The sequence below is a fragment of the Urocitellus parryii genome, chromosome 7 (genome assembly GCF_045843805.1).
Source record: "Urocitellus parryii isolate mUroPar1 chromosome 7, mUroPar1.hap1, whole genome shotgun sequence".
NCBI classification, from domain to species: domain Eukaryota; kingdom Metazoa; phylum Chordata; class Mammalia; order Rodentia; family Sciuridae; genus Urocitellus; species Urocitellus parryii.
Genome location: NC_135537.1, coordinates 98,718,989 through 98,740,832, shown reverse-complemented (window position 1 = coordinate 98,740,832; position 21,844 = coordinate 98,718,989). Strand labels below are relative to the sequence as shown.

Below are 21,844 nucleotides of genomic sequence, written 5' to 3'. Positions count from 1 at the left end.
AAATCCACCATTGAATCTGGGTTCTTCTAAGCCAGAGGTTCTAAGCCTGTAGTTGGCTTTCTCTGCACCGAGCAAATTAACCACTCTCTTTAATGTGGTGCTGGGGATTGAACCAAGAGCCTTTTGCAGGCAAGGCAAGCACTCTACCAAATGAGCTATCTCCCCAGTCTGCACTTACCTCTCTTTGAGAAGTTCTAACAAGGGCAAATTCCAAGTCTTAAAATTTTCTCATGGTGCACAGGAAAACTTGCTGCAGACATTCATCATGCTTCAGACTTCCCTTGTGGCTACAAGGAGTGGTTTTATTTGTGTTTAAAAATATAATTTAAACCCAGTTTTCCAAAAATACAAATCCTGTTGAACATACACAGCACACCTGTCTAGATGGCTGCAGGCTAGTGTTTGAGCTGGTATCTCTCAAGTGCATAAGCTTTCTCTAGGTCTATTTCTTTAATATTCTTTGCCTTGCAGGGAAGAAATACCTCACTGCTTATCACCTTCCTCCCCAGCTTCTATTTCATGGCCAAGTGCACACACACTCATACACACACATACACACACATTCACACACCCAGACACACACACACAAACTTGGGAGACTTGCAGGCTTAGTGCCTAATATGAGTTCTGCCACACAGACTTACTATGTGGCTTTTGGAAGCTACCAACATTTACTGAGCCTCAGTTTTCATCCCAGTTTCCTGCAGAAGTTGTGCTGATTACCTGTTACTTTGTACCATTTAATGGTATGACTTCATTGATTGATAATTTTTATGCCCAATTTATTAATTTGGTAATATTATGTTTTGTTCAACTTTGAAAAGAAATAAGTTCCACATTGCTGTGTGGTTCTTATGATTGAAACAAAGGGTGCTGTACTATTCAAAACTAGACCCCAGTCTTAATGTTATATGAGACAGAGTCTTGGTAAGTTTTTCATCCTCTTCTTGAAATGTCTTTTTTTTTCGTTATTATTGTTTTTTTTTTAAATTTATATGTGATAGCAGAATGCATTACAATGCTTATTACACATAGAGGGCACATTTTTTATATCTCTGATTATATGCAAAGTATATTTACATCAATTTTTGTCTTCATACATGTACTTTGAATAATAATCTCCAACATATTCAAACATTATTTCTACCCATATGCCCTCCACTCCCACCTTTATGCCTTTTTTAGACTGTCTATTTCTTCAATGCTCCCCGCCCCTACCCCAATATGAATCAGCCTCTTCATATCAAAGAAGACATTCAGCATTTGTTTTGGGGGAATTAGTTTTGCCATAACCTCTCAAGCAGTAAATATTATGATCATGTACAAACAAATTCACAATAAAACTTCCTTTTTTATCGGTAACTATTGAATGTTTTATAGTTACATATTTTTTATCTCTGAAATATTTATTATGTTGTATTAAGCAATATTATGATCACTTTTTTTTCATACAGATACCCCATAGCTCCAGAAGCTTTCTTTAGAAGCAATGGATATTTTTTTTTACCCCTAATCAGTTGAAATTTTTGTTTTTCATTGTCTAAATGTAAAGTGTGTGTATGTGTGTGTGTGTTTTTAAGATTCTCTTTTTAGGAATGGGATTATGGCTCAATGGTAGAGTGCTCACTTAGCACATGTGAAGCACTGGGTTTTATCCTTAGAACCATATTAAAAATATTTATAGATATTGTGTCCACCTACAACTAAAAAATAGAGAAAAAATAAGATTCTCTCCTTAGTTTCACAAATCTGTTTATTTATAACATTATGATGTGCACACTGATCTCCCTAAGTTTATAACATACAATACTGTGTAGCATATTTACCTTTTAATCGGTGATGGACATTATATACAACAATAGCTACAATGTGTAGCCTAGCATTGTATTAATATACAATCTAAATGTCAGTACACAGTATGATGTTAGCAAAAATGGCAAAATCACTTGCCTTCCTTAGAGTATATGCCTGTCATTTAATAAGACATTTTTGTACACATACTGGACATTACAAGAATAGATATAATTTTAATATGACTATTATATCTCAGATTTACCAGAGCATGCTTGCAATTTTATTTGACATCAAAGCATAAACATTTGAAACTACTGACACATTAATGCCCATTACTGGGGATTAGTTTATTTTGAATATTATTATTATTATTATTATTTTGGGGATTGAACTCAAGGGAAGCAACCCTTGAATGACATCCCCAGCTTTTTAAAAAATTTTTATTTTGTATAACCCTGAGGATCAACTTCCATTTTCATGCAATTTCCCTTCTCTCTCCCTTTCCCTCCCACCTCTCATCCCTGTTTGATGTTAATCTTCTTCTCTAGCTCTTCGTCCCTACCCTGTCCTTAGTTATTCCCCTTATATCAATGAAGTCATTTGGCATTTGTTTTTTAAGGATTGGCTAGCTTCACTTAGCATAATCTGCTCCAATGCCATCCATTTCCCTCCAAATTCTATGATTTCGTCATTTCTTAATGCAGAGTAATACTCCATTATGTATAAATGCCAAAGAATAATACAAGTGGAAGAAATGATTTACAGTAGAGGGGGTAGATAGAGAAGAGGGGAGAGGAGGGGAGGGGAGGGGGGATAGTAGAGAATAGGATAGACAGCAGAATACATCAGACACTAGAATGGCAATATGTAAATCAATGGAAGTGTAACTGATGTGGTACACCAATCTGTATATGGGGTAAAAATGGGAGTTCATAACCCACTTGAATCAAACTGTGAAATATGATATATTAAGAACTGTGTAATGTTTTGAACTACCAACAATAAAAAAAGAGATAATAGGATCCCTGCCCTGAGGAGTTCACCAAAAAAAAAAATAAATAAATAAATAAAAATTTTTATTGTTGGTTGTTCAAAACATTACATAGTTCTTGACATATCATATTTCACACTTTGATTCAAGTGGGTTATGACATCCCCAGCTTTTATTTGCATTTTATTTAGAGACAGGCTTTCAGTGAGTTGCTTAGTGCCTCACTTTTGCTGAGGCTGGCTTTGAACTTGTGGATCCTTCTGCCTTACCCATCTAGTAGTTTCACAACATTTTTACCCCCTTTTCTCTTTGACATTAAGGGCCTGCTAACCTCGAATGGTGTCCATTGCTAGACTCAGCAGTTTTAGGTGTGCTTCCTCTAACTTTTTGTCACCATTGTTAGCAGATCCAAGATCCTAAACTAGATAGTCCTTAATACACAGTTTCTCATTTTGACTTCTTGGTGTTCAAGTTCATGAAGAATTTGGAAAGTGTTCAATAGATAGCTAAAACGGATCTAAAATGTGAAGGAAAAAAAATGACCTATAAAAAAGTTAAACCAATCTGAAATTTTTATTTGGATAAATAATGAATTCTAAATTAAGGTAGCACCAGCAGTAACTTTTGGAGCAAAGTAAGCATCTTCTAAGAAAGATAAGAAAAAAAATGAGAAAAGCCATAGAATGAAAATCCATTTTGACTTGAAGAGTTGATCTTTGAGAACTTTCCAGCTAAATCTGGCACATAGTTTTAGAAGGTTCAGAGACGACCATGAAATTGATGCCTCACATGCATCTAAACAACCTAATTGTAAGAAAATTTTTGAAAGTGATACCAATAAAACATGAGAATAAATTAAAAAGTGTGACCAATACTCCTCTGTAAAAGTGCATATAAAATAGAATTTTTTCATTGAAGTCTAATGTAAATGATTATTTGTATACATAGTGATTAGAAAGTACTTTCTTCAGATGTACAAACATGGTCAAATGCTGATTAAAGACACATCTTCCAGTTAGAATCAAATGGAAGAAAACATAACCAAAACGCAGAAAGAATGCTGCTTTATTTGAGGTCCTATTATTTATATTTATTTGAACTTTATCTTTCATTGATATACTATGCAACTTAAAATGATTTAGTCATTTTTCTGAGTCCCTCTTTTCCTGCTGACAAAATGAGAAAATTTGGACTTCATTGTTTCTTAGATTCTTTACACCAAAAATCAGAAGGCCAAAGGTAAAAATACTTGGATCTGGGGTTGTGGCTCAGAGGAAGAGCACTCAGCTAGCAAGTGTGAGGCACTGAATTTGATGTTCAGCTCCAATAATAATAATAATAATAATAATAATAATAAAAATAATAAATAAAGATGTTGTGTCCACCTAAACTAAAACATAAATGCTAAAAAATCACTGATCTTTACTCAGATAACAACACTTTAGGTTTACTTCTTGTTTATGAAAAACTCCATGAAGTGGCTGTGGTTGTGGCTCAGAGGAATAGCACTCATGTAGCATGTGTGAGGAATTGGGTTTGATTCTCAGAACTGTATATAAAAAAATAAAGGTATATTTAAAAAAATCAACTCCATAACACAAATCAAAAAAATGAGACTATTGATTTATTAACAAATATGTAATAATACACACTTTTCAGGACAGGTTTTATTTACACTTACACTAGCACTGAAAAATTTCAGTTATTCCAACCGAATTATGATTCTTTTTCTTACAAGAGTAGAGGATAAACTTCAACCAGTGTATATTCTTTTTGTTAGCTTAAAAAATAACTATTTATTTTGTAATTTTATACTCTTCTTAAGAATTAGTGAATTTTTGATGGTTATGTATAAATCAATTTATAAATAATTAATTCTATATTAGAAGGAAAACTTCTAAGATAATTCTTGTTTTAAAAAATTGGTTAACTGGCTGGGCATGGTGGTGCATGCCTGTAATTTCAGTGGCTTTGGAGGCTAAAACAAAAGAATCACAGGCTTAAAGCAAGCACTTGCAATGGCAAGGCCCTAAGAAACTCAGTGAAACCCTGTCCTAAATAAAATACAAAAATAGGACTACTAATGTGACTCAGTGGTTTAGTGCCCTTGAGTTCACTCTCTACTATCCACCCTGAAAAAATTGGTAAAGTTCCAGATGCATGCCTGTAATACCACTGACTTGGGAGGTCAAGGGAAGAGAATTATAAGTTTAAAATCACCCTTAGATTCTTAGCAAAATCCTAAGCAACTTTGTGACAACCATTTCTAAAAATTAAAAGAAACAAATAAACAAACATCAAACAAACAAGTTTGGGGGTTGATCTAGTGGTTAAGTGTCCCTGGGATCAATCCCTGACCTCCCCCTAATGGTAAACTAAATATCATGCAAATGACAACTACCAAATCCACTTATATTCTTAAATCATTTTGTTGATACATACATTCTATTTTCCAATGTCACACAAACTACCAGATACCTAAAAACAGGCTTTATATTAAAATTATGCCACTTGCAAATTTCTGTCCAAACTAGATAAATTCTACTCAGCATCCCACTAGTAGACCATCTAATTGGGCTTCTTGTGATGTCACTTAGATGTTTCTTATCTAAACTTTTCCTAGATAAAGAAAACTAAACTGCAACAAAATTATAAAATGAATGGGGCTATGCTCCCTGCAAGCCTCATAGATATGCACACAGATATATAGTCTTGATATTATATACCTCTTTGTGACACATCATAAATTATAACATGTTAGTGACAATTTAAATTGAATGAAAGAAAAATTTTAAAATCATATGCCATGGGTGAGCTGGATGTGGTCCTGTAAGGAACAAGATATCTTTGGTAAAAAGAAAGACCACCACCCTCTAGACAGAAGGATGAGAACAGTCAAATAATTCAGATATCCAAGTGATTCTTTGAAGACAATTTATTTTTTTGCATGTGCCATGTTTTCTCACTTCTAATCAATAATCTAAATATGTCCCATTTTTTTACAGACTTTTGACCACATAATGACATGGGACAATCCCTAAGTCAAAAGTAATGATAAATACTTCATGGTGATCCCCATTTCAGAACTATAAAATAATATCACCATTCAGATTTCTGTGACTTGTGAATTATTTTCTGTAGGAATTATAATTGTTTTAATGTAGGGGACTCAGCATTCAAAACTAATAATTACTTTTTAGACAAATTCATCAAGCTAAAATTATTTTTAGCTTATATTAAGAATTATGATTTCATATACTCTAATATATGAATTTTAGTTTTTCAAAATTTTAATACATTTGCCAAGTTTAAAAAAAAGGATTCATTCAAATTTTAAGTATGAATAACTGTAATTGCAAGAGTTAAATTTTTTCCAGACAAGCCTTAAAATGTAAAAGATTACTGAATTCACAATTTCAGGTGGATATTCCACAGGCAATTTCCCACAGCAGAATTAATTGAAGCACACTGGTCAATGGTCACTTCACCCATATCTATATTATTATTGGGAGACCAAGATTTACAACATCAAACAAGACTGAGATATGAACACAGATATCAGTACAGGTTAAAGAGCTCATGAAATACATCTTGGAGCATTTAAAAGTAAAACAAAAAAAATGGAACATATATTTTAAAATTTAAATGAAACAAGACTCATATATTTCAAAAAATTGAACAACTAAAATATAAGATCATAATTTCATGCAGAGCTATATGTAAATTATACAGTAGGTTTCACTAATCAACATCAATTTGAAATGATCCAAATGCTCATGAAAGTTAAATAATACACCCTGTTGTAAAAGATAAGCATTGCAAATCTAAAAATAAAATAAATGCTCAGAAATTTGAATTATTATGAGAGGTGACATGATGCTGCATGTGGAAAGTTTCACATCAGACCTTATATGATAGGTCACAGTCAAAACACAGGTGTACTAAAATATTTTATAAAATTACCTTCACACCATTTATAAAAGCTATAAGCAAATTATAAATTTTTGAAAATTAGAATGCCATCCACAAGACATTCCTCTCTCTTGATCGCTCTTCAAATAAAGTTACAATATCCAAATATCTTTGGATATTCTTATTTGAAGAATTTTGGATAAAAAATATTGACTCCTCACAAGTGAGGACTGAATTACACTACTAAAACACTCAAAAGATGGACACATATCAAAATAATTATACTAAATGAAATAAGTCAGACACTAAAAATAGTATCAAGTAGTTTGATTTATATAAGTTCTTGATGATTTGAATTTAATATACAAGGACAGCAGGAGAAGAAGCTTGATTGCCTGAGAATGTGGAAATGGAGCGATTGGATAGAATAAATGTGTGTATATAATTTTAAGTATATCCCAATGATGATATTAGAAAATTTCAGCTATTTAAACAATCTTTCACTTAGTGGACAACGACTACATTACAAATGTAAGAGCTACCAATTAACATTTTTTCACGTTGCCAGCATGTCACACTAGACTTAACTAAATAGAAAGAAGAAAAACACTCTTAAAATAAATTGGACACTCCAAACCTTGTGTTTATGAAACAGCAATGGCCACACTGGGCATCTCAATTAGGGGCCTGAGCTCTATGCAGAGCTACCTATGAACACCATCTTCACCACTACTTAAAAACCTTAGAGTGTTTTCTTGTGAAAGCAATTGTGGTGAGCAATAAACTGTTAGTGTCTCATACTGGTTTCTCTTATTTATTTATTTACTTCCTTATCATTTTTTGGCAGAAAACCTATTTAGTGTCCTCCATGTTTTGAGATTGTGGAAGTGTCATTTTGGTAGGTCTTGGTTTTATTTGGAGGGGATGGGGATATAGAGCTCATATAATGCTCTTTGGAGCAGACAGGAGGAAGAATGGAAAGAGTCTCCCCACCCCGTGTTGTCAGGGATGTGCTCTAGGTGGAACCATCAAATTCCTGGGGGCCAGGTGAAGTTGAAACCTTTTAAAAATAACTTTGAAAAATTGACAATATGCCTATGAAATTTTCCTGTGTAAATCTGAAAGGCCTTAAAACTTGTCTCTGACATGTGGAGAAACAGGTTGAAGCTAAAAAGCCAACATAAAAACCTGAACACTAAAGACATTTTTAAGTGAGAAGATCCAGTTTTACAACTACTAATTTTCAACTGTATTGTCTAGAGCCAAGTTCAGTTGCCAACTCCTAGAGAACCTTTAAAAACAAGCACATGTAGATGATATAGCTAACTCTGAATATTTGGAAAGCACAGGGTTTGGAGTTCTTGGGCAGACAGAATATGTGTGTGTGTTCAGGCCTCCAGGGATTTGGGGGGAAGAAACATTCTCCAGGAAAACACTTCTTGCTACTCTTCAGTTCCCCCTGCTGGCTAATGCCAGTAATGATGCCAGTTTTAGTTTGCTGATGGAATTTTATAATCACTTGGATTAAAGTCAACCTTATGTGCTGAGAAACTTACACATTTGTGTGTTCTGGGATAGTTGATCCAAATCATCAGTTACTTCTTATTACTTTCCTTATTCCTTCATTTTCAGTGGTGATTTTCACACGGTTAGGAATACAATCTCAATTTCAAATTAAAGTCTAGAACTGTGTTGTCCAGTACAATAACTGCTGGCTCCACATAGTTATTTCTGTTACAATTAAATTAACATAGATTAAAATCTCAGTGTCTTATTTGCACCATCCATTTCCTATGCTGAACAGCCTCTTGGTGACCAGTGACTCTTGTACTGGGTGATGCAGATACAGGATATTCCATCATTACAGGAAGTTTTATTGAGCATTTCAGATCTTGAATGGAAACTCATAGTGTGACTCAGATAGAAGAGAAGCTTCTCAGGCTGAGAGGCTAGGTTCAGTCCCCAGGAATCTATTTCTGTCATCAATCTATATCTATATCTATATCTATCTATCTATCTATATATCTATATATATATATATACACATACATGTATATACGTGTGTGTGTGTGTGTGTGTGTGTGTGTGTATCTCCATTCAAGTACCAAACTAACAAAGCACTCTTGAAAAACTCTGGCTTATGTCTTGGGATGCTGAGGCAGGAGGATTGCAAGTTCAAAGACAGCCTCAGAAACTTAGCAAGTCCTAAGCAAGTTAGTGAGATTCTGTCTCAAAATAAAAACACAAAAAGGGCTGGGGATTGGCTCAGTAGTTAAACATGCCTGGGTTCAATCCTCAGTACAAAAATAAATAAATAAAACCAAACAAAAATATCCCCACAAACTTCTGGATTAACACAGAGTAACTACTTATGCTATTCATAATACACACACATTATGTGTGTGTGTGAGTGTGTATATAAACATTCAGTATGGCTAAAGAATGAAACTTTTAATGAAATACATAAAAATTTATAAAACATGCTTTTTGTTTGTGGGAGGATTACTGGAGATTTAACCCAGAGGTACTGGGGATTTAACCCATGGATGCTTTACCACTGAAGCTACATCCCCAGACCCTACTATTTGCTTTTTTATTTTAATAAGGGTCTTGCTAAATGGCTGAGGCTAGTCTTAAACTTGGAATCCTCCTGCCTCAGCCTCCTGAGTCACTGGGATCACAGGCATGCACAACTGTCAGCAAAATATGCATTTTTGTTTATTTCAAAATGGCTTACCTTAGGAAATTATACATTTTCCCAAAGTAATGTTATAATTTCAAACATCTTAAAACATTTTTTAGACTGTCTGCCAAAGTCAGTTGCAGAGATAAACAGTCCATTTTTACTATATATCAATTTGAATACTATAATGAATTAATGAAAAGAATGCTGGATTACCTGTACATGTGATCTACTGTACTCATATCATAGATATGAGTAACTCTTTGCTGTTGGAAAATTTTATCTCAGAGGATGAGAATATGTTACATTTAAGAAATATTTTGTTTTTATAAAAGAGTGCTCTGTCCTCTTGAAGGCATAACCTCAAGAATGCCAAATATTTAGGAGTTTCATAATTTCATAAGCTTGCTAGGGTATCACAAGCTGAGGGACTTCAGCAATTAAAGTTTAGTGCCTTGTAGTTCTGGAGGTTAAGAATTCCAGGTCAGTGTGTCAGCAGGCTTGGTTTCTTCTGAGGGTTTGGAGGGAGAACCTGGTGCTGGCCATTCCCCAGGGCTGGTGGCTTCCTGGCATCCTTCCCATCTGCTAGAAGCATACCCCAACTGTGCCTTCATCTTCATATGGTAATCTTCTTGTGTGTGTGTGTGTCTTCAAACTTGCCCTGAAATCCCACTTTTCTTCAGTTTGACTTCCTAACTTTATCATATTTGCAACAAACCTATTTCCATTTCACATTGTTTGGTTTGGAGATTAGGACTTAAACATGAATTTTAGGAGGATGCAATGTAACCCATGACAAGATTTATGGAAATAACTTGTTTATTTTAAAAGAATAATCAAAATTCCTTTTTCGTCTTTCCACACACAACTAAGAAGCATTGTGTTTGAATGCTGTGATTTTGAATGTGTTATGTTTGGCAACATTCGGCTTCTGTGAAAAGGAACACATGAGGTGTAGGTAATTGAACAAACCACTATTGGGTCATAATTTCTAGTTCCCTCTGATTATGCCACATCTTTTGTTCTAGATGTCAACTGAATACCGTGTTGATGTTGGTTAGTGTCTGTCATGGTACAGTCAGTTAACAAATACAGTTAACAAATACAACAAAGTCATGATCGGTCCATAAAACAAAATAGTACTTAATTTTTCCAAGATAGTAGTAAGTGCAAACATAACTGTGGATATTCATATACATTATAACTTACTATTAGGCATTTAAAAACAGGTAATTACAGAATAGATATGTGTAGGACATGTGAATTGAAACCCATCAATTTCCTTAGTATGAATTTAATACATTTTTTTCTGCTTTTTAGAAGTATTAGATCAATATTGAAAATTATTGGGTTATAACACTATAGTATAACTTCTACTTTAGTGATTAATATTGATGATGTGATTATAGCCAACACTGAGCTCATGAGAAAGGCAAAACATGAATCTGTTTACTGAATCTACCTGAAAAGTCTGAATGTGGATAAATTATCTTTATTTTTACCTTATTAGCTAAAAAAATGTTTAAATTAGCATTTAATATACTGTTCTTGTTGTAAAAACAGTTCATTTTTACATTTGGATTAGCTTATTTTTCACTAATAGTACTTTATAATGTAACACTTTAATTTTAGAATGTCTATAATGGAAAGATGGAAAGAAGCCACACTTGTGCATATGTGAATTGAAAAACTCAGATTATTTTGAATATTTTTGTATTTTTAGCAAAATATTTCAACAGCTAGCTGACATTGTATGTTATAAGATGTTCTTTAGACACAGAATTCTGGCCAAGGAGAAGGTTCATTATATCAAAGTAATCTTATTTTGCATTTCATAATTAATAACAGACACTTACATTGGCAATGATATAGTACATAATTATATGCATAGTTGACTTACAAAAGTGGATCATTTAATAACTTTATGGCACAAGTACAATTAAATCCATAATTAAAAATAAAACTTCATTCTACTTTGCCCTGGAGAACATATGTTTCCTAATTGCAGTACGTCCAGAGATCATCCAATAGGAAGATGAGTGTGTGTGTGTCTAAAAGAAGAAACAAGTGAATAATAAATGGAGGTACTTAGGATGTTTATTCTGAAGTCTAGATTACTCAGGGGAGATATATCAGATGTCTTCAAATATTTCAAAGTTCATAATTCAGAACAGGTACTAGACTTATGTGTTGTTTCTCCAGGGGCCAGAAGTTACAGGAAGGAAATTTTGAATCAATAGAAGAAAGACCTTGCTCATCAAAATCTGTCCAATTGTGAGACAGCTTATCTTGTAAAACAGTGAGTGTCTCATCACTAAAAATATTAATATCAAGGTCAGGCAACCGTGTCATTGGTGGTATAGAAAGCATTTTTAAATTAAGAATGAATCCAGACTAGATGAATTTCAAGGCCCCTTTTATCTTTCATATTCTGTAAACTCAGACAAGAACTGGCTCTATGTCTATAATCTTTCTTCAGTAGTCTGAAATCAAGGAAATAAATCATCTTCAACCATTTGGTGGCCTGCCTGGTCCCTGACCCAATATTATATGACACATTTTGAAACCTGTGAAAAATGATAGAGCAGAAATATAGCAACAATTGCACATTTTAGAAAGATTCCCATCATAGGTATTGTTATGTTTGCCACAGAACTCCTCACTCCTCAAATAGCCAACATAAGCTACACACTTGTATAAAACTATCAGCTTAAAAATCACAGATGAAACTATTGCTGACCCTCAGTTTGTTCCCAGTTGTTCATTCATCCAAAATGTCTTGTGATTGCCTCCTAAGTTCCACATGCCTTTCTAAATGCTGGGAAAACCATGAAAAATATTCCAGACAGAAATCTCTCATTATAATTTATGTTCCAGTTTGCCATAGAGACATTTAACATGGGAAAATGTAATAGAAAATAATTACATGTGGTAGTACAAAATTGAAGACTCTAAGCAGGGCAGTGGGTAGGATTTTGTTGGCCAGGGAGCTATTTGGAATAGACAGGAATAGACTGTCTTAGAAGATAGTATTTGACCTGTGGCCAATTTGTGAGAAGGAACCAGCCATGAAGAGATTTGAGGAAGAGTATTTTTGGCCTAGGGAACTGCAGGTACAGAGGCTCACCCTCAGGGCCCATATCTATAACCCTGTTCTTTGGAATTGTCTGTATAACCATGCTCTCTAAATTCCAAGTGTCAGATTTGGCCTCAGAAAAATGTCAGACTCAGAGTTTAAGTTGGTAAATAAGGGATCTATGTGAGTTTCCAGCATACCTATTACTAAATATTGCATTCATCTTGATCTGGAGAAGAAAAGTGGAGAGATAGAAAGGAAAACAAAGGAGCCAGACACAGAACAGGTGTTTGGTATGGCAAGAATTCCAAGACTCTTGCCCATGGACATGAGCTATTCCTGGATGAACTTCAAGGGACAAGTGATATAGCCCATTTTAGTTTTTAATATTTTATATGTGTTTTGTCATAGCCATTACTTTCACCAACTTCTTTTAGGAATAGTTGCAGTTTTTAATCTCAGATGGGAAAAGAAGCATAAACAACTCCTCAAAGGACTGAAATGCCATTCTGCTCCTCTCTGTGTCACTTCAAGAAAAATAAATGGAAATAAACAGGCTCAAAACAACCCTACTTCCAATGGACCCACTCACAATAAAAAGCAAAGAGGAACAGACAGTCAGGCAAATGCATCTCCAGAGACCCATTTCTTTGTTTTGTAGTTAGAAATAAGACTGCTGCTAATATATTGACTGCTTGTTGTGGTTTAGATCTAGAATGTTCCCCACAGGTTCAGACTAAAAGGTTTGTTCCCCAATGCAGCAATTTCCAAAGATGAGGCTTTTACAATATGATTGGATCCTGAGGTGTCTAGCCTTATAGGTGGATTAATCCAATTGATGGATTAATAATTTGGATTATTGGGAGTTAGATTTTATTGGAAGGTGTGGGAAGACGTACAGCCCTGCACTTTTCTCTCTCTTTTTCTCTTCCTCTCTCTGCTTCTTCTTGACTACAAAGAGTTGAGCAGCTTCCCTCCACTACACCCTTCCAGCATGTTGTTTCTCAACCTTGGAGTCAGCCAATTGTGAACTGAAACCTGGAGTCAAAACAAATCTTTCTTCCTTTAAATTGTTGTTCTCATATATTTGCCATGGTGACAAAAAAACTGATTAATACACTGCTGCTTCAGAAAAGTATTCAGAGGATCATGGAGGGTTGAACAGAGAGATGCCCTCCACACAGCTGTGTTGCTTTGAAACACTTTTTTTTAGACTTCTAAACTTGGTCCATTTTATGTTTAAATTTCAAATTTCAAAGACTCTTAGTAATTTTTTTTTGTGTGTGTATGTGTGTGACAAATAAGGTTACCCCAAACCACTTATGACTTTTTGGTTGGTCATTTATTTCTTCTTCCAATACAAGAAAATAAATAAAGGAGATGGGAAAGGGCAAGACGAATGGAAGTGAAGGAATATGACCTTCTCTGAGTCTTGGCTTCCAGGGCAAAGAATCTGGGTGGAGAAGAATACCTGTAGATCTCTAGTGCTCACAGAACACAGTCGGACTTATGGGGGTGCTCCTCCAGGTTAAAGATGAGAAAAGCTTATAATAGTACTTGTTAAAGACAATAAGTAATACTTTATTCGAGGTAGAACTACTATAGTAGGCACACGACCACTGCAATGGGGCTTTGGGGTTGGGTAGATTGGGATCAGCTCTGAATACAGCATGGACTGGTGAGAAATTATAGTCAAGGAAAACGGTGAGGGTCAGTGCACAGAAAATTACTAAGAGGACATATCTGACATAAGGATGTATTCTGGCTAACCTAACTCCCAAGACAGGCCAGTCAGAATCAACATCAATCACGTGGATAGGAGACATGAGAATGGTGATTAGATATCAAATGTGATCAATAGAATAATGGGGAATTCTAGCTAAGTGAACTTAGCAGTATTCTTACTAAGACTGAACAACCCAAATGTGAACGTGAAGATCCAAAGATCAAGGCCTAGTTGACAAAGAGCTGAGGAGAACCTGAGTAGAGTTTGGTCAGAGAGAAAAACTTGGTCAATGCTCATTTTTTTTCTTGCCATCTTCTTTGTGTTCTTTGTATTTGGCAAGTGGTATTTGTTTTATACTCAATATACATTCATTTTTCTCAACAGCATATCAGTCTTCAAAACTTCTCATTAACATTCCTTCTGTTAACATTTTTGACCAATTCTTAAGATTAGCCAATCCTCTTGTGTATTTGACTAATAGAATCAATTTTTAATTTAATTTTTCACACACAACATCTTATTATTATAAAATTTTCCTCAGAGCATCTTTGTCTGACATATGACAAAGTGTTGTGAGTACAGGGAAAAGTAAAAAAGGCTGTGTGGAGCAAGCTCTACCTAATTATGGTCTCAGTGGTTTTTCACCCAGCCAACCTTGCTCTTTGTTGCTGGGATTCTTCTACACCCAATAAGATTGCCACATCTGACACAAAACAAAGTTAGGAAGAAGAATTAAAAGAGAAGTTCAAGGCAGGTAATAACTTAGACTTCCAGCCGGGTCCTGGCTGGTTACACTAACAGATGTTGGTCAAATTTGCATAGAATGGAAGGCCACATCAGTAGCTAGAATATGAGGTGGGACTTAGATAATCGTGAAGTGGGGCACATGAAGGAGCTGGCATAAAGTAGTCAATTCTTAATTGCTTTTTTTTATGATTGATATATTCAACCAGAGCACATAGAGGTAGCAATATATCTTTGGTCTTCCAATTGTAAAGGATAAATAGGTGTCATTCAGATGTGGAAAATATTTGAAAGGCATGAGGCTAAGATGGGCTTACCAAGCCAAGATGCAGTGGTACAAAGTTAGAGCTGAAAGCAGGTGAGCTCAGCGGGAGCCCAGGGCATGAGAAGGGCTAGGTCACAGTGACAGGGATTGGGTGATGAAGAGCATTGTATATTTGTTCATACATCAGTTTTATACTGAAGTGTGTGCTTAGGTGCCAAATGAAAAGACAAGCCTGATCACAAATTTGAGGCATTATTGGGAAAGAAAGGCTTAGGAAATAGTAGTCATGAGATTCTAGTTTATTAATAATGAAACTCTTTTAGATAAACACACATAGATCCTCCTGCTCAGATAGTAAACAGTAGGCAGCTTCTCAGGTTCAGTGATTATTTGGACAGAATACTCCCAAGAAGATTCATTCTCAGGGTTCTTTTATATAAAATCAAAGATGTTCCCACATGTCTCTTGGCTGACTTCATTATTTCCTCCCAGACTGCAAGCAGGATCAGGTTAGGGTCTGGCATGGGGTGGTATCTGCAGGATAGGTTTGGGCTGGGGACCATCCTTTTTATCTTGTGGCTTTACTTGATCTAATAAGGTCTGGAACTATTTTTCCAATTTTGCCTCAGGTATACAAATGCATTCTTCTTTTCTTTCACTCTTTTTCTTGACACAATTCAATTGTGAGTTTCCTGTTCCTTGTTCACTGTTCAATTAACTTTTCCTCTTGTACTTTATTAGTAAAGACTTGCAATTTTTGCCCTTAGGTTGCATGGATATGAAAGCCTTTACAATATTTTGACCTGAAAAAGTACCTTACATAATAACAATCTTAGATTTGTGCTTTAACGTCATGATGCTGGCATTGTAGAGAATGAGGTGAGGTGGGGTTGAAGTGAGGATTGGGTCCCTGAAGCAGGGAAATTAGGTAGGTGACAGTGGTGAATAATTCATGTGATTATGAGGGCTGGGATTCAGGTAGTGGTTTTGAGGATGGAGGGGAGCAAATGAATGTGAAAGATACTTAAAAAGGAAAATGACTAGGATTAGATGATGAATTGGTTATGGGGAATGGGTGATAGGGAACCTACAAACACACCTGGCTTTGATGTGGACCCTGAGTAGATGAAGAAGCCACTTATTGAAGGGAAGGGTTGGAGTCTCTTAGTTCCATTTTGGATGTACTTTGTTTAAAGTTCTTGTCAGGTACTCCGCATGTATAAACTCAGTAGGAAATATGCAGCTCTGGAGACAAAACTCAGTGAGGAATGTAGAGTGTGTGTGTGTGTGTGTGTGTGTGCGTGTGTGTGTTTTAGTCAGCTTTTTTGCTTTAATACTAAAAGACCTGACAAGAACAACTTTAAGGGAGGGAAAGTTCATTTAGGGTCTGGCTCATGGTTTCAGAAGTCTCGGTCCATAGAAGGCTGGCTCCATTCCTAGGGGCTTGAGGTCAGGCAGTATATCATGGCAGAAGAGTGTGGCAGAGGAAAGTAGCTCACATTATGATCAGAAAGCAGTGAGAGATCCACTTGCCAGATACAAAATATTACCCCAAATCCATGCCCCCAATAACCCACCTCCTCCAGCCACACCCTATCTGGGCTTCAGATGCCACTCAGTTAATCCCCCTGGGGGATTAATTCACTGATTGGGTAAGGCTTTCATAAGCTAAACATTTCTCCTCTAAACCTTTTTGCATTGTCTCACCCATGAGCTTTGGGGGGACACCTCACATCCAAACCATAACAATGTGCTAAATAGTGAAAGGGCTACTACAGTGTCTTACATAAAGGGGAGGTTTATTTTTCTCTCAAAGATCCTTCAGTTTGTCCATGCTGCTGGTCAGCTCTGCTGCCTCTTCATCCAGGGACCAGGATGGTGAGACAACTTTTCATTTTTAAATACCTGTCTTCCAGAGTTTGTTCTGATTTTCTCCAGTTCCAGGCATGAGGCAAACTGAGGCAGTGAGTGGGAAGGAGCCCATCCAATTGCACAAAGGCCTGTATTGATCACCCCTACTCACATCCCACTGGCAGGGACTCGTAGGGCTTTGCTTAACTTCAAGAGAGGCTGGGAAATGTGGTCTATGGGCATGGATAAGGCTATGTTCCCTATATGACATTAATTACTGTGGAAGAAGTGAGCAGACTGGGGGGGGGGGCACAAACAGTACACAGTTCTCATCTGTGTAAAAGAGACATGGGAGGAGAGGAGACCACTAAGGAGGTGGTATAATGTACTCATCCAAGGACAGAATTCTGAGAATGCTAACACTTAAGGGTAAAAGTGGAGACACCAAAAGTAGAGACAGATGGAAAAGCAGAAAAAGAAGTGAAAGAAAGAGAGGTTCTTAGGAATAAGTTTTCCTTAGTGAGGAAGCATGGTTTGACAAGGATCTGAAGTCAGACTCTTTGAGTTAAATCTTTTATTTTTTTCCTTCTTAACTAGCTGTATGACCTCAGGGAAATTTTTGACCTCTCTATGCTTCAGTTTTTTTTATCTGAAAAGTAGGGATGGCCAGATTACTTACCTCTTAGGAATTTTTATTGTTGTTGTTTGGTTTTTGAGAATTAAATGAATTAGCATTTTGAAAGCCTAGAACCGTGCCTGTTTACAGTGTATACCACCATTAACAGTGGTGACTTAAAATAAGTACAGGATTGAAAAAGTACATGTAGAGGAGAAACAAAATCCTATTCTTATCTCACCTCTCCCAAAGTTCATAGCTGACACTTCCTATAACAGAGCACTTACAGCTGGGGAGTTGCATTCAAGCTCTGATATACACATTGGACTTTTCAAATAGGATATTTATTAATATAGCTCTATGAGTAACTATTTTAAGTGCATTCCCTCATTAAGATACAAAGTAGTTCTTTGAAGAAGCTACAGTAGTATCATATCCATTTTATAGATGAGAAAAGTGAGGCACAAAGAGGCTGAACAACTTAGCCTACTTGTAGAATAAGTCAGTGACTAAGTCTGGATCTTTCTGATTCCAAAGCCCAGGCTTAGAGATACTAACATTTTCAGATGTTGAGTGGTCAAGAGCAAGGTTTTTCCCTTCTAAACTTCAGTGCCCTTATCAGATGTGATATAAAAGGCACTTAATTCATTGTAATATGGCAAAGGAACTGAGGTTCTGCATGAGAAATCTTTAGCACACCACTTGGTACACAGTAAGAACACATTTTCAATTGACAATGGTGGCTAATGACAATCATACTAGTGGCTCATGATGTATTGAAGTAAACAGAGAAATGACTGGTTTACAATTAGAGTTCAACTTAGATAAATTGCCCCTAGTGTTGCCTGTCATGACCCAGAGGAGAGTGTACATTTTCAGGTTTTCCAAGTTTGTGCTTCCCAAAGGTAGGTTTCCAAGGCCTTTGAGACTCGGTGGTTCCCCTTTATTCCCTACCTTCTTACAGATGGATACTTAGGGTGGACAGTTCATAGGAGGAGTCTCTGAATAAACTTGTGGGCTCAGCCAGGCAAGGGGAGCCTCCTGATGCAAGAACCAGCTTCACTAGTGAGAATGGGACCTAACTGAGTGTTCTCACTCTAGTCTCTTTATAACCCCATGTTTTGATGAAACTGAAAACTGTTCAGTAAATACAGTCTTTTCAATTTGATATTTCTGCTGACCTGATGGGGCTATTGTGAGGATTAAATGAGATATAAGGGTCTGTCCTATAGTAAAGATGGATAAGACTTTTTCTACTGCATTTCCTGTGCATAGGTTAACTTTACTCTTTAGAGGACAGAAAGTCCCATTAATGAATTTTATTGATTGCTGTTTATTTATTTATTTTTTCTTTAAGGAAGTATCTGTTTCCATTCAGAGCTTAAAGATTGCCAGTGCAGTATTCTTTTTAATATTTTTTTTTGTTATGAGAGCTTTATGGTACCAATACAGACTTTTTGATCCAACTTTTAATGCCCATGAGCTCATGAGGTCATGAACTTTTGTCATTCAGTTCTTCAAGTCTAGAAGAAATAAGGTTAAATATTGTATATTTGTATGTAATAATTAACACAGTCATTTCAAACTTGAGAGTTATGAAAAATCAATTACAAAAATATCAATACTGATGTGTATTGGCACCTAGAATTTATTTACACTTTATCTTCATAAACATTAAAAAGCTACCTGACTTTTGATGTGGCCTGTTAATATTTAGTACTGAAAAGCCATGGGTGTTCTTCCAATTTTAGAAATTCATTTTAGAGATAGATCAGAGAATAATTTCAAGTTTATAATTTCTTCAAGTGAAATGAGGCATCCTGACATAAATATTCTTTGAAAAGTACTTGTGTAAATGATTCCCTGATACTCAGCTCAGTACTTCTGTTGCAAGTTTTTGCAGTACTCTCTGCATCATCAAAAATTTCTAAATGGTGTATATTTTAGAGACACTGTGCTACTATTTATATTTACAACAGTATCTTACTTTATTGCATAAGGGATTGAGTTCAGCACATAACAAAAGTATAATGACTTAATAATAAGATATAAACGTAATTGGAAAATCAAAGTTCAGAGAAAGAGTAAGCAGACATGTATACTGTCAAGGCAAATGGGGTTGCAGAAGTTGACTTTCCTGTTTGTCTCAGATTTCTGACAGCTCAGCTGAACAGGACACATGCTTATCTGCATATTCTAATATTAGAAGAGAAAATATTCTAATTTTCCAAATGGAGCACAATTTTAACTTTTTTTCAATTGGGGCTTTATATCTGCTACTCTTAAATTATCTAGGAAAATATCTTCAATATTGGACCATTTTTATTTTTCTACGGTGTTGTTTGAAATAATCTGTACATAATACTTCTTTCTGAGAGGTTCTTAAATTTTCATGATGAATTTAAGGATGAAAATTGTGTCTTGTTTAAAGGATTATCTATGTACTTTATTAACTAAATGAGAAAGTGATAAGGTTAACATGTTATTATAAAAATGAAGTCTAATAGTGTCTTAGATTCTTTTTCATCCCTGTGACTAAAAGATCTGATAAGAACACTTAAAGGAGGAAAAGTTTATTTGGGGGCTTATAGTTTCAGAGGTCTCAGTCCATAGATGGCCAACTCCATTGCTCCAGGCCCAGGCATGGCAAAATTCATGGCAGAAGAATATAGTGGAAGTGGCTCAGTGGTAGAGCATTTGCTTAGCCTGTGTGAGGCATTGGGTTCAATTCTCAGCACCACATACAAATAAATAAAATAAAGCTCCATCAACAACTAATATATATATTAGTTGTTGATATATATATATATATATATATATATATATATATATATATATATATATAAAGTGTGATGGGGAAAAGTGGCTTAGTTCATGGAACCAGGAAGCAGAGAGACAGCTTTCTCACCACAAACAAAATATGTACCCAAAGGCATACCTCCAGTGACCCATCTCTTCCAGCCATACCCTATCTGCCTACAGTTACCACCCAATTAATCCCTACTTTTGAATTAATGCACTGATTTGGTTAAAGTTCTCATAATCCAATCATTTCATCTCTAAATTTTATTGCATTTCCAAACACATGAACTTTTGAGGGACACCTAATATTTAAACCATAATATTCTGCCCCGGCCCCCAAAAGCTCGTGTCCATCTCACAATGAAAAATACATTTAGTCCATTTCCAAGAGTCCCCATAGTCTCAACAATTTTAGCATTGTCCAAATGTCCAATTCCAAAGTCTCCTCTGAAACCCAAACAAACTCTTAGTGTGAGCTCCTGTAAATATCAGAAGCAAGTTACATATATCCTCTGTATGAAGGTACATAATAAACATTTCCATTCCAAACAAAATGGAGAAATAGGTGTATAGAAAAAAAATGAATGGGATCAAAGCAAAACTGAAATCCAGCTGGGCAAACAAATTATGTAGCTTCATGTCCAGAAACTGGAGTAAATGACTTCATGATGTTTTCTCCAAAGGCCTTATGTAGCTCCACCCCTGTGGCTCTGCTGGTCACAGCCCATATGACCTCTCTGTTGGTTTATCTCTGCTTAGTTTCCATAGCTATCCTGTGCAGATGTTTCATAGTACAAGCTCAGCTTAATCTTAGGGTCTCCACTGCAGTTTTGTTTTTCTTCTCACATCCCATGCATCACCCTTTCAGAGACTGTTCACAGGCACTCTTACCCTGTTGCAACTTGTCCAGCTTCCCAAGCCTTCCTTTGAAATCTTGGTAGAAACCTCCATGACCTCCTAATTCCAGAATCCTGCATTCCTGCAGAAGAAGCTGCATGTGGATGATACCAAGGTCGGCCGCCATCTTGAACATCAGCCAAGAATCCTGGAACCTTGGCTGCAGCAGCCTCCAGGGACCTGTATAGCTAAGCATGGTTAAAGTTTCAGAACACTTTATGCAAGCCAGGTGTCCCCATGGTCTCAACGGAATTTTTTCATTTACTCCCTTGAGCCTAAGATGGGTGTGCTCTTGCCAATTCCTGAGATGCCCTCAAACCATCTTTCTTATTGTGTCTGGGCAAAGTCATTAGAATTTCTTTAGTATCTGTAATGTCTTTAGCAACCACACATCCTTACCTAGCCCCCCTTTTACTCACAGTTTTCTGATCAAAATGCAAGTTTTTCAAATCTTTCTGCTCCTGATTATCCCAATTAACCTGGCTAA

The 21,844-nt window shown here is 35.8% G+C and overlaps 1 pseudogene; it reads right to left on the bottom strand.

Annotated features, from left to right (window-relative positions):
- LOC144256069 (autism susceptibility gene 2 protein-like) overlaps nt 1-21,484 on the bottom strand; it is a 51,265-nt pseudogene extending 29,781 nt beyond the window's left edge.
- Nucleotides 21,485-21,844: the final 360 nt, after the last annotated feature.